Genomic DNA, 15,541 nt, shown 5'->3' with positions numbered 1-15,541 from the left:
TTCTCTGCAAGCACTGAAATTATCGGTGACAGATAGTTGTATGATGAGATAATTCATACCGGGTAACAAGTAAAGGAAGTAAACAAGGTGCAGCAAGGTGTCCCAATCCTTTTTGTAGCAAAGGACAAGCCTGGACGAACTCTTATATAATGCAAAGCTCTCCCGAGAACACATGGGAATTGTTGTCAAGTTAGTTTTCATCATGCTCACATGATTCACATTTGTTACTTTTATAATTTGATATGTGGGTGGACCGGTGCTTGGTTGCTGCCCTTCCTTGGACAAGCCTCCCACTTATGATTAACCCCTCTCGCAAGCATCGGCAACTACAAAAGAAGAATTAAGATAAATCTAACCATATCATGAAACATATGGATCCAAATCAGCCCCTTACGAAGCAACGCATAAACTAGGGTTTAAGCTTAAGTCACTCTAGCAACCCATCATCTACTTATTACTTTCCATTGCCTTCCCCTAGGCCCAAATCATGGTGAAGTGTCATGTAGTCGATGTTCACATAACACCGCTAGAGGAAAGACAACATACATCTCATCAGAAAATCGAACGAATACCAAATTCACATGATTACTTATAACAAGACTTCTCCCATGTCCTCAGGAACAAATGTAACTACTCACAAAACATATTTTTGTTCATAATCAGAGGAGTATTAATTATCATTAAGGATCTGAAAAAATAATCTTCCACCGGATAATCCAACTAGCATCAACTACAAGGAGTAATCAACACTACTAGCAACCCACAGGTACCAATCTGAGGTTTGAGACAAAGATCAAAGACAAGAGATGAACTAGGGTTTGAGAGGAGATGGTGCTAGTGAAGATGTTGATGGAGATTGACCCCCTCTTGATGAGAGGATCGTTGGTGATGATGATGGCTTCGATTTCCCCCTCCCGGAGGGATGTTTCCCCGGCAGAACAGCTCCACCGGAGCCCTAGATTGGTTCTGCCCAAGTTCCGCCTCGAGACGGCGGCGCTTCATCCCTAAAGCTTCCTTCTTATTTTTTTTCCAGGTCAAAAGACACCATATAGCAGAAGATGGGCATCGGAGGCCTGGTAGGGGCCCCACAAGGATGGGGGGCACGCCCTCCACCATTGTGGCTGGCTGGTGGCCCCCCTCTGGTGCTTTCATCACCCATTATTTTTTATATATTCCAAAAATATTCTCCGTGAAGTTTCAGGACTGTTGGAGTTGTGCAGAATAGGTCTCTAATATTTGCTCCTTTTCCAGTCGAGAATTCCAGCTGCCGGCATTCTCCCTCTTCATGTAAACCTTATAAAATAAGAGAGAAAAGGCATAAGTATTGTGATATAATGTGTAATAACAGCCCATAATGCTATAAATATCAATATAAAAGATTGATGCAAAATGGACGTATCAGCTCCCCCAAGGTTAGACCTCGCTTGTCCTCAAGCGAAAGCCAAAATCGGAAAATATGTCCACATGTTTAGAGATAGAGGTGTCGATACAATAAAATACGGACATGAGGGCATCATGAGCATATTTAGAACAACAACATATATTGTCATATAATTTCTTATGCTAAAGTAACAATTCTCTCATAAGGTAAAGTACGGATCAGAAACTTCATTGAAAACTAACAAACTATGATCTCAGTCATTGAAGCAATTGCAATTTATCATAACATCGGAAAGAGTCAATTCAAGAGCTTTTCGGCAAGTCCACATACTCAACTATCATTTAATCTTTCACAATTGCTAACACTCACGTGATACTTATGGGTACAAAGTTTCAATCAAACACAGAGAAAGATAGGGGCTTATAGTTTCGCCTCCCAACTTTTTACCTCAAGGGTAATGTCAACAATAATACTTTATGATAACCTACATCCGAGTGGATATGTATATATATATCCAGATCTCTCCAACACATAGTGCTTGCCAAAGGAAAAAGTGTAAAAAGGAAAGGTGGTGATCACCATGACTCTTGTAATAGGGTAGAAGATAAAAGTAAAAGATAGGCCCTTCGCAGAGGGAAGCAGATGTTGTCATGCACTTTTATGGTTGGATGCACAAAATCTTAATGCAAAAGAACGTTACTTTATATTGCCGCTTGTGATAAGGACCTTTATTATGCAGTCCGTCGCTTTTATTTCTTCCATATCACAAGTTCGTATAAAGCTTATTTTCTTCACACTAATAGATCATACATATTTAGAGAGCAATTTTTATTGCTTGCACCGATGACAACTTACTTGAAGGATCTTACTCAATCCATAGGTAGGTATGGTGGACTCTCATGGCAAAACTGGTTTAAGGGATGTTTGGAAGCACAAGTAGTATTTCTACTTGGTGCAAAGAATTTGGCTAGCATGAGAGGGAAAGGCAAGCTCAACATGTTGGATGATCCATGACAATATAACTTCTATTCAGATATAAGCAAACATAACTCATTATGTTGTCTTCCTTGTCCAACATCAACCTTTAGCATGTCATATTTTAATGAGTGCTCACAATTACAAAAGATGTCCAAGTTAGTATATTTACATGTGAAGCCTCTCTTTCTTTATTACTACCTATTAATTGCAACATGACCAAAACTATGTTTGTCAACTCTCAACAACTTTTATTCATCACACTCCTTATATGTGAAGTCATTACTCTCCATAAGATCAATATATGATCTTTTTATTTATTTTTATTCTTTCTTTTATTTAATTCCCTCAAGATCATAGCAAGAAAGCAAAACCCTGAACTCAAAACTACTCTTTATTATATATAACTCACAGACCTGATTACATAAATAGAGATCAAAACAAAACTCAAAGCTAGATCATACTAAAAACTTTATTCTACTAGATCAAGATATAACCAAAAGGATTGAACTAAGAAAAACGATAAAGATAAAGATGTGATGGTGATACGATACCGTGGCATCTGCCCCAAGCTTGGCAGTTGCCAAGGGGAGTGCCCATACCCATGTATTTATGTCTCTTTATTCGGGGGTGGTGATGATGGAGTTATTGATGAAGTAGTGCCACACATCGAGCATAGGAGATGCTCCAGTTTACGAATAATGCCCTTGAGTGTGGTGATGTGCTCTTGCAACAGAATATTTTCACGAGTGAGATATTTATTTTGCACATGAACTAGTTCAATAATCTTGAAAGCTTCAATTTTCGTAGGGGTAAGCTGATTGTAGTAAGGTTGAAGGATGTCTTCTTCTTCTGCTACCGGAACTTGATCTTCCGCGACCTTCTTGATCTTATCACCTTCGTTGATTCCCCCAAGTTCTTATTTCTTCATCTCTATCTTCATTAGCCAAGCATCATCGCTCGCCTTGTTGGAGGAGGGGGGCGACATGATGTCTGGCCTTGAAAACTCTAGCAGAAAATAGCTCAACACGAAAACAGGAGATTTTGCCATGGTACGGTGGTCAAAACCTTCGGGAGATTATATAATGAACTTTTACCGACCAAAAGAAGTATTGTGCAAGAAAACAGAGTACGGAGGGCACGAGGTGGCCACAAGGTCGAGGGGCACGCCCAGGGGGTAGGGCGCGCCCTCCACCCTTGTGGACGCCTCGTGTCTCTTTCAGACTACTTTTAATTTTCCTAATTTTTTTAATATTCCAAAACAGAGAAAAATTGCTATTAGAACAGTTTTGGAGTCGGTTTACTTACCGTACCACATACCTATTCCTTCTCGGAGTATGAAACATTCTGGAAAGTGTCCCTTATGTACTCCTCCGATGTTACGGTGTCGATTATATTGGTCTTAACATTTATGGGAGTACCTGTGATATAATGTTTGATTCTTTGACCGTTTACCACCTTCGGATTTGTGCCTTCGGCGTTGTTAATTTTGATGGCACCGGAACGATAAACCTCCTCGGTAATGTAAGGCCCTTCCCATTTAGAGAGAAGTTTTCCTGCAAAAAAACTTAAACAGGAGTTGTATAGCAAAACATGATCACCTACATTAAACTCACGCTTTTGTATACTTTTGTCATGCCATCTTTTAACCTTTTCTTTAAACAACTTGGCATTCTCATAGGCTTGGGTTCTCCATTTATCAAGCAAGATAATGTCAAATAACCTCTTCTCACCGGCAAGTTTGAAATCATAGTTGAGCTCTTTAATAGCCCAATATGCCTTATGTTCTAGTTCGAGAGGTAAGTGACACACTTTTCCATAAAACATTTTATAAGGAGACATGCCCATAAGGTTTCTATAAGTAGTTCTATAAGCCCATAATGCGTCATCAAGTTATTAGACCAATTATTTCTAGATCTATTAACAGTCTTTTGCAAAATCAATTTAATCCCTCTGTTGCTCAATTCTACATGACCACTAGACTGAGGATGATAAGGAGATGCGATTGTATGGTTAACATCATACTTAGCAAGCATTTTATGGAAAACACCATGAATAAAATGTGAACCACCATTAGTCATTAAATATTTAGGGACTCCAAACCTCAGAAAAATAACTTCTTTAAGCATCTTAATAGAAGTGTTATGATCGACACTACTAGTTGGAATAGCTTCTACCCACTTAGTAACATAATCAACAGCAACTAAAATATGTGTATACCCATTAGAAGAAGGAAAAGGTCCCATATAATCAAAGCCCCAAACATCAAATGGTTCAATAACAAGTGAATAATTCATAGGCACTTCCTGACATCTACTAATATTGCCAATTCTTTGGCATTCATCACAAGACAAGACAAACTTACGAGCATCCTTGAAGAGAGTAGGCTAATAAAAAACATATTACAATTCCTTGTGTGCAATTCTATCTCCAGCGTGGTGTTCTCCGTAATACTTGGAGTGGCACTTGCATAGGATTTGTCCCTGTTCATGCTCAGGTACATAACGTCTAATAACACCATCTACTCCTTCTTTATAAAGGTGTGGGTCATCCCAAAAGTAATATCTTAAATCATAGGAAAACTTTTTATTTTGCTGGTATGTGAAACTAGGTGGTAAAAATTTAGCAACAATGTAAATAGCATAATCAGCATACCATGGAGCATTACAAGAAGCATTTATGACATTTAATTGTTCATCAGGAAATCTATCATCAATAGGCACTGGGTCATCAAGAACATTTTCTAACCTAGAAAAGTTGTCTGCAACGGGGTTCTCAGCTCCCTTTCTATCAACAATATGCAAGTCAAATTCTTGTAGCAAGAGAACCCATCTAATAAGTCTAGGTTTAGCATCTTTCTTTTCCATAAGATATTTAATAGCAGCATGATCAGTGTGAACAGTTACTTTGGAATCAACAATATAAGATCTGAACTTATCACAAGCAAATACAACTGCTAAAAATTCTTTTTCAGTAGTAGCATAATTTCTCTCGGCACTGTCTAGAGTTTTACTAGCATAATGAATAACATTCAATTTCTTATCAACTCTTTGTCCTAGAACAACACCAACAGCATAATCACTAGCATCACACATAATTTCAAAGGGTAAATTCCAATCAGGTGGCTGAACAATAGGTGCAGAAATCAAGGCTTTCTTAAGTATTTCAAATGCTTCTACACAATCATCATCAAAAACAAAAGTAACATCTTTTTGCAAGAGATTAGTGAGAGGCCTAGAAATTTTAGAGAAGTCTTTAATAAACCTCCTATAGAAACCAGCATGACCAAGGAAACTTCTTATACCTTTGATATCTGTAGGACACGTCATTTTTTCAATAGCATCTACTTTAGCTTTATCAACTTCAATACCTCTTTCAGAAATTTTATGCCCCAAGACAATACCTTCATTAACCATAAAGTGGCACTTCTCCCAATTCAAGACAAGATTAGTTTCTTCATCTCTGCAAAACTCGATCAAGGTTGCTTAAGCAATCATCAAAAGAAGTACCGTAAACGGAGAAGATCATCCATGAAAACCTCAACAACCTTTTCACAAAAATCAGAGAATATAGCAGCCATACATCTTTGAAAGGTAGCAGGTGCATTGCATAAACAAAAACGCATACGTCTATAAGCAAAGGTACTGAAAGGGCAAGTAAAAGTGGTCTTCTCTTGATCATCTTTTGACACAGGTATTTGAGAAAAACCAGAATAACCATCTAGAAAGCAAAAAATGTGTGTGTTTGGATAGTCTTTCTAGCATTTGATCAATAAAAGGTAGAGGGTAATGATCTTTTCTAGTAGCTTTATTCAATTTGTGAAAATCAATTACCATTCTATAACCTGTAGCAATTCTTTGTCGAATCAATTCATTCTTATCATTAGGAACAACAGTAATACCTCGCTTCTTAGGGACACAATGAACAGGACTTACCCATTTACTATCAGCAATAGGATAAATTATACCTGCTTCCAGAAGCTTTAGTATTTCATTTCTTACCACTTCTTTCATCTTAGGATTTAACCTTTGTTGGTGATCAACAACTGGTTTAGCATCATTCTCCAAATTAATTTTGTGCTGACATAGAGTGGGACTAATGCCCTTAAGATCATCAATAGTATATCCAATAGCAGCACGGTGCTTCTTCAGAGTTTTCAATAATTTATTTTCTTCAATTTCTGAATGGTTAGCACTAATAATAACATGATATATCTTATTTTCATCAAGATAAGCATATTTCAAATTATGAGGTAATTGTTTAAGCTCAAACACGGGATCACCCTTGGGTGGAGGGGGATCCCCAAGGATTTCAACATGCAAGTTGTGTTTCAAAATAGGCCCTTGATTGAAGAATATTTCATCTATTTCCCTTCTATTCATAAACATATCATTTTTATGGTCTAGCAAATATAGTTCTAAAGGATTAGTATGAGGCACAGCAATAGAAGCAAGACCAATAGTCTCATCCTTACTAGGCAATTCTTTATCATGGGGGTTGTATACGAAATTTAGAGAAATTAAAATCATGAGACATATCCCCTAAACCAATAGTAACAATATCTTTCTCGCAGTCTATCTTAGCATTAACAGTATTCAAGAAGGGTCTACCAAATATAATGGGACAAAATTTATCTTGTGGGGAAGCAAGAACAAGAAAATCAGTAGGATATTTTATCTTCCCACACAAGACTTCAACATCTCTAACAATCCCAATTGGTGAAATAGTATCTCTATTGGCAAGCTTAATAGTAACATCAATGTCTTCTATCTCAGCAGGTGCAATATCATTCATAATTTCTCGGTACAAGGTATAAGGAATTGCACTCACACTAGCACCCAAATCACATAAGCCATGATAACAATGATCTCCTATTTTAACGGAAACAACAGGCATGCCAACAATAGGTCTATGTTTATCTTTCATATCAGGTTTAGCAATTCTAGCAGCTTCATCACAGAAATAAATAACATGCCCATCAATATTATCGACCAAGAGATCTTTAACCATAGCAATACTAGGTTCAACTTTAATTTGTTCAGGGGGTGTAGGTGTTCTAGTATAACTCTTACGAACCACAGTTGAAGCTTTAGCATGATCCTTTATTCTAACAGGAAAAGGTGGTTTCTCAATATAAGCAGTAGGAACAATAGGATCAACATTATAAGTAATAATTTCCTCTTCAACTTTAATAGGTTCTACTACTTTAACTTCAATGGGAGGATGATATTTAAACCACTTCTCCTTAGGGAGATCAACATGAGTAGCAAAAGATTCACAGAAAGAAGCTACTATCTCAGAGTCAAGTCCATATTTAGTGCTAAAATCACGAAAAGCATCGGTATCCATAGAAGATTTAACACAATCAAACTTAAGGTTTATACCTGACTCCTTACCTTCGTCGAGGTCCCAATCTTCAGAGTTGCGTTTAATTCTTTCCAATAAATCCCATTTGAATTCAATATCCTTCTTCATAAAAGAACCAGTACAAGGAGTATCGAGCATGGATCGATCATTATGAGAAAGCCGAGCATAAATTTTTGAATAATACTTTCTCTTGAGAGCTGATGATTGGGGCAAGAATATAACACTGTCTTAATCCTCCCCAAGTTTGAGCGATACTTTCTCCTTCACGAGGCCAAAAATTATATATATATATATAATTCCGATCACGATGAACCAGATGCATAGGATAAAACTTCTGATGAAATTCCAATTTCAATCGGTTGTAGTTCCATGATCCAATATCATCACATAGCCTATACCATGTCAATGCCTTTCCTTTCAAATATAAAGGGAAGACCTTCTTCTTGACCACATCCTTGGGCATACCTGCAAGCTTAAATAATCCACAAACTTCATCCACATAGATTAGGTGCACATCAGGATGTAATGTTCCATCTCCTCCATAAGGATTAGCTAGCAGTTTCTCTATCATACCCGAAGGAATTTCATAATAAATATTTTCAGTAGGTGCAGTAGGTTGAGGACCAACTCTTTGCTCTTCCGGTCAAGGTGAAGATACCCCAAACAAGCCCCTCAAAGGATTATTTTTCATAGTAACAAGTGACAGTAAATTTCAGCACACTATTTTCCTTACCAAATTACCCTTACCAAAGGTGCTTCACTCCCCGAAAACGGTGCCAGAAAAGAGTCTTGACGACCCACAAGTATCGGGGATCTATCGTAGTCCTTTTGATAAGTAAGAGTGTCAAACCCAACAAGGAGCAGGAGGAAATGACAAGTGGTTTTTTAGCAAGGTATTCTCTGCAAGCACTAAAATTATCGGTGACAGGTAATTGTATGATGAGATAATTCATAACGGGTAACAAGTAACAAAAGTAAACAAGGTGCAGCAAGGTGTCCCAATCCTTTTTGTAGCAAAGGACAAGCCTGGACGAACTCTTATATAATGCAAAGCGCTCCCGAAGACACATGGGAATTGTTGTCAAGTTAGTTTTCATCATGCTCATATGATTCGCGTTCGTTAGTTTGATAATTTGATATGTGGGTGACCGGTGCTTGGGTGCTGCCCTTCCTTGGACAAGCCTCCCACTTATGATTAACCCCTCTCGCAAGCATCTGCAACTACGAAAGAAGAATTAAGATAAATCTAACCATAGCATGAAACATATGGATCCAAATCAGCCCCTTACGAAGCAACGCATAAACTAGGGTTTAAGCTTCTGTCACTCTAGCAACCCATCATCTACTTATTACTTCCCAATGCCTTCCCCTAGGCCCAAATCATGGTGAAGTGTCATCTAGTCGACATTCACAGAACACCACTAAAGGAAAGATAACATACATCTCACCAAAATATCGAACGAATACCAAATTCACATGATTAATTATAACAAGACTTCTCCCATGTCCTCAGGAACAAACGTAACTACTCACAAACATATTTTGTTCATAATCAGAGGAGTATTAATTATCATTAAGGATCTGAAAATATAATCTTCCACCGGATAAACCAACTAGCATCAACTACAAGGAGTAATCAACACTACTAGCAAGCCACATGTACCAATCTGAGGTTTGAGACAAAGATCGCATACAAGAGATGAACTAGGGTTTGAGAGGAGATGGTGATGGTGAAGATGTTGATGGATATTGACCCCCTCTCGATGAGAGGATCGTTGGTGATGACGATGGCTTCGATTTCCCCCTCCTGGAGGGATGTTTCCCCGGCAAAACAGCCCCGCGGAAGCCGTAGATTGGTTCTGCCCAAGTTCCGCCTCGAGACGGCGGCGCTTAGTCCCGAAAGCTTCCTTCTTATTTTTTCGAGGGAAAAAGACACCATATAGCAGAAGATGGGCGTTGGAGGCCTGCCAGGGGGCCCACAAGGATGGGGGGTGCCCAGGGGGTAGGGCACGCCCTCCACCATTGTGGCTGGCTGGTGGGCCCCCTCCGATGCTTTCTTCGCCCATTATTCTTTATGTATTCCAAAAATATTCTCCGTGAAGTTTCAAGACTTTTGGAGTTGTGTAGAATAGATCTCTAATATTTTCTCCTTTTCCAGTCGAGAATTCTAGCTGCCGGCATTCTCCCTCCTCATGTAAACCTTATAAAATAAGAAAGCAAAGCCATAAGTATTGTGATATAATGTGTAATAACAGCCCATAATGCTATAAATATCAATATAAAAGCATGATACAAAATGAACGTATCAAGGGCTAGCCCCTCCTGCCTTTGGGAGAAAGGAAAGGGGGGGCGCCACCCTCCCCTGCCTTTCCCCTGCACCTATATAAGGCAGGGGCGCGGTTTGGGAGGGACTCCAAGTAGGATTCCTCCTACTTGGGTGCCTCCGTTGGGTGCTCCTCCCTCCCACCTATATATATGTGGTAGGGGGCGCCTAGCACACAATAGACAATGGCCTATCCGTGTGCGGCGCTTCCCTCCACTGTTTACACCCCCGGTCATATTTTCGTAGTACTTAGGCGAAGCCCTGCGGAGATCACATCTTTTGGGAAATGTAGCATGTAATTTTGAGAAATATTCCAATGCTCACGCAAGATCTATCTAGGAGATGCATAGCAACGATAAGGGAAGAGTGTGTCTATGTACCCTCGTAGACCGAAAGAGGAAGCGTTTGACAACGCGGCTGATGTAGTCGAACTTCTTGTTCCGACCGATCAAGCACCGAACGTACGACACCTCCGAGTTCTGCACACGTTCAGCTCGATGATGTCCCTCGAACTCTTGATCCAGCAAAGTGTCAAGGAAGAAGATGAGTTTCATCAGCACGATGGCATGGTGACGGTGAAGTGATCTGCGCAGGGCTACGCCTAAGCACTAGAAGATATGACCGAAGGCGTAAACTATGGAGGGGGCGCCGCACACAACTAACAATTGTTAGTGTGTGTTCTAGGCACCCCCTCCTCATATATATATAGGTGGGAGGGAGAGGGGAGTGGACAAGGGGCTCTCCAAGTGGGGCCGAATCCCACTTGGGCTCCTGCCCTGGTTCACCCCCCCCCCCCTCCTTCCTTGTATACATGAAGGGGAAGGAAAGAGGGGGGTGAGGGAAGGAAGTGGGAATCCTAATCCACACTTTCCTTTCCCTTCCACCCTTTCCTTCTCCTCCTCCTATGGCCTTATAGGGTGCACTAGCCCCTTGTGGGCTGGTGTGTTCCTTCACAAGGCCCATATGGCCCATAGGATTGCCGGTGGTACCCGAAACACCTTCCGGTGACCCGATAAGTACCCGATAACCTCCAGAAGATTTCCGGTGTCTGAATACCATCGTCCTATATATCAATCTTTACCTCGCGACCGTTTCAAGACTCTTGGTCATGTCCTTGATCTCATCTGGGACTCCGAACAACATTCGGTCACCAAATCACATAACTCATATAATACTATGTCGTCATCGAATGTTAAGCGTGTGGACCCTATGGGTTTGAGAACTATGTAGACATGACCGAGACACCTCTCCGGTCAATAACCATTAGCGAAACCTGGATGCTCATATTGGCTCCTACATATTATATGAAGATCTTTATCGGTCGAACCGTTATGACAACATATGTTATTCCCTTTGTCCATCGGTATGTTACTTGCCCGAGATTCGATCGTCGGTATCTTTATACCTACTTCAATCTTGTTACTGGCAAGTCTCTTTACTCGTTCCGTAATACATCATCCTGCAACTAACTCATTAGTCACTTTGCTTGCAAGGCTTCTGATGTGTATTACCGAGAGGGCCCAGAGATACCTCTCCGATACTCGGAGTGACAAATCCTAATCTCAATATATGCCAACCCAACAAACACCTTCGAAGATACCTGTAGAGCATCTTTATAATCACCCAGTTACGCTGTGACGTTTGATAGCACACAAGGCATTCCTCCGGTATTCGGGAGTTACATAATCTCATAGTTGAAGGAATATGTATTTGACATGAAGAAATCAATAACAATAAAATTGAACGATCAATATGCTAAGCTAATGGATGGGTCTTGTCCATCACATCATTCTCCTAATGATGTGACCCCGTTCATCAAATGACAACACATGTCTATGGTTAGGAAACTTAACCATCTTTGATTAACGAGCTAGTCTAGTAGAGGCTTACTAGGGACATCGTGTTTTGTCTATGTATCCACACATGTATCAAGTTTCCGATTAATACAATTCTAGCATGAATAATAAACATTTATCATGATATAAGTAAATATAAAATAACAACTTTATTATTGCCTCTAGGGCATATTTCCTTCAGTGTCCCACTTGCACTAGAGTCAATAATCTAGTTCATATCATCATGTGATTAACACCCATAGTTCACATCGCCATGTGACCAATACCCAAAGAGTTTACTAGAGTAAATAATCTAGTTCACATCGCTATGTGATTAACACCCAAAGAGTACTAAGGTGTGATCATGTTTTGCTTGTGAGAGATGTTTAGTCAACGGGTCTGCCACATTCAGATCCATATGTATTTTGCAAATTTCTATGTCTACATTGCTCTGCACGGAGCTACTCTAGCTAATTGCTCCCACTTTCAATATGTATCCAGATTGAGACTCAGTGTCATCCGGATCAGTGTCAAAGCTTGCATCAATGTAAACCTTTACGACGAACTCTTTGTCACCTCCATAACAGAGAAACATTTCCTTAGTCCTCTTTAGGTACCTAAGGATAATTTTGACCGCTTTCGAGTGATCTGCTCCGGGATCACTATTGTACCCCCTTGCCAAACTCATGGCAAGGTACACAATAGGTCTGGTATACAACATGGCATGCTTTATAGAACCTATGGCTGAGGCATAGGAATGACTTCCATTCTCTCTATATCTTCTGCCATGTTTGGGTTTTGAGTCTTACTCAACTTCATACCTTAAAACTCAGGAAAGAACTCCTTCTTTGACTGATCCATTTTGAACTCCTTCAAAATCATATCAAGGTATGTACTCATCGAATGTCTTATCAAGCGTCTTGATCTATCTCTATAGATCTTGATGCCCAATATGTAAGCAGCTTCACCGAGGTCTTTCTTTGAAAAACTCCTTTCAAACACCCCTTTATGCTTTCCAGAAAATTCTACATCATTTCCGACCAACAATATGTCATTCACATATACTTATCAAAAAGGTTGTAATGCTCCCACTCACTTTCTTGTAAATACAGGCTTCACCGCAAGTCTGTATAAAACTATATACCTTGATCAACTCATCAAAGCGTATATTCAAATTCTAAGATGCTTGCACCAGTCCATAGATGGATCGCTGGAGCTTGCACACTTTGTTAGCACTTTTAGGATTGACAAAACCTTCTGGTTGCATCATATACAACTCTTCTTTAATAAATCTGATACGTCTCCAACTTATCTATAATTTTCGATTGTTTCATGCTATTATATTATCTGTTTTGGATGTTTTATATGCATTAATATGCTATTTTATATGACTTTTGGGACTAACCTATTAACCGAGAGCCCAGTGCCAGTTTCTGTTTTTTCCTTGTTTTAGAGTTCCGCAGAAAAGGAATACCAAACAGAGTCCAAAAGGAATAAAACTTTCGCGATGATTTTTCTTGAACCAGAAGACACCCGAGAGACTTGGAGTGCAAGTCAGAAGAGCCACAAGGCAGCCACAAGGGTGGAGGGTGCGCCCATGGGGGGTAGGGCGTGCCCCCAACCTTGTGGGCCCCTCGGTGACCTCCTGACCTAGATCTTCCTCCAATATATTCTCATATACCCCAAAAACTTCCATGGGAGCCACGAAACCACTTTTCCACCGCCACAACCTTCCGTACCCATGAGATCCCATCTAGGGGCCTTTTCCGACATCTTGTCGGAGGGGGATTCGATCACGGAAGGCTTCTACATCAACACCATTGCCTCTCCGACGAAGCATGAGTAGTTTACCACATACCTACAGGTCCATAGCTAGTAGCTAGATGGCTTCTTCTCTCTCTTTGACTCTCAATACAAAGTTCTCCTTGATGTTCTTGGAGATCTATTCGGTGTAATACTCTTTTGCGGTGTGTTTGCCGAGATCCAATGAATTGTGGATTTATGATCAGCTTATCTATGAATATTATTCAATTCTCCCCTGAATTCTTTTATGCATGATTTGATATCTTTGCAAGACTCTTTGAACTATCAATTTGGTTTGTCCAACTAGATTGGTTTTTCTTGCAATGGGAGAAGTGCTTAGCTTTGGGTTCAATCTTGCGGTGTCCTTTCCAAGTGACAGTAGGGGCAGCAAGGCACGTATTGTATTGTTGCCATCGAGCATAAAAATATGGGGTTTTCATCATATTGCTTGAGTTAATTCCTCTACATCATGTCATCTTGCTCAAGGCGTTACTCTGTTCTTATGAACTTAATACTCTAGATGCATGCTGGATAGCGGTTGATGTGTGGAGTAATAGTAGTAGATGTAGAATTGTTTCGGTCTACTTGACACGGACGTGATGCCTATATTCATGATCATTGCCTTACATACCGTCATAACTTTGCGCTTTTCTATCAATTGCTCGGCAGTAATTTGTTCACCCACCATAATAATTTCTATCTTGAGAGAAGACTCTAGTGAAACCTATGGCCCCCGGGTCTATTTTCCATCACATAAGTTTCTGATCTATAATTCTAGTTTCCTATTTACTTTCTTTGCAATTTACTTTCCGTTCCATAAACCAAAAATACCAAAAATATTACTTTACCATTTATCCATCTCTATCAGATCTCACGTTGCAAATAACCGTGAAGGGATTGACAACCCCTTTATCGTGTTGGGTGCAAGGTTGGTGTTTGTTTGTGTAGGTATTCGGTGGCTTGCGCGTTTTCTCCTACTAGATTGATACATTGGTTCTCAAAATTGAGGGAAATACTTACTCTACTTTGCTGCATCACCCTTTCCTCTTCAAGGAAAAAACCAACGCAAGCTCAAGAGGTAGCGGGAAGAATTTCTGGCGCCGTTGCCGGGGAAATCTACGCCAAGCCAAGACATACCAAGTACCCATCATAAACTCTCATCCCTCGCATTACATTATTCTCCATTCGCCTCTCGTTTTCCTCTCCCCCACTTCTAAAATGATTTTCAAAAAGATTCGCCTTTTCTTCGCCTCTCTTCTGTTCGTCTTCTTCGCTTGCTTTTTGTGTGCTCATGTGTTGGATTGCTTGCTTTGTCATGATGGCTCAAGATAATACCAAATTGTGTGAATTTTCCAATACCAAAAACAATGATTTTATTAGTACTTCGATTGCTCCCGATGCTAGTGCGGAATCTTGTGAAATTAATATTGTTTTGCTGAATCTTGTTATGAAAGATCAATTTTCCGGCCTTCCCAATGAAGATTCTGCATCCCATCTTCATAATTTCATTGATTTGTGTGATATGCAAAGGAAAAAAGATGTGTATAATGATATTTTTCAATTGAAGCTATTTCCATTCTCACTTCGAGACCGCGCTAAAACTTGGTTTTGATCTTTGCCTAAAAATAGTATTGATTCATGGAACAAGTGTAAAGATGCTTTCATTTCCAAGTATTTTCCTCCCTCTAAGATCATCTCCCTTAGGAATGATATATGAATTTTAATCAACTTGATCATGAACATGTTGAGCAATCTTGGGACAGGATGAAATTGATGATTAGAAATTGCCCTACTCATGGTTTGAATTTGTGGATGATTATACAAAAAATTTATGCCGGATTGAATTTTGCTTCTAGA

Source organism: Triticum aestivum, chromosome 5B (assembly GCF_018294505.1).
Source record: "Triticum aestivum cultivar Chinese Spring chromosome 5B, IWGSC CS RefSeq v2.1, whole genome shotgun sequence".
Classification (NCBI taxonomy): Eukaryota; Viridiplantae; Streptophyta; class Magnoliopsida; order Poales; family Poaceae; genus Triticum; species Triticum aestivum.
Note: the sequence above shows the minus strand (reverse complement) of the source record.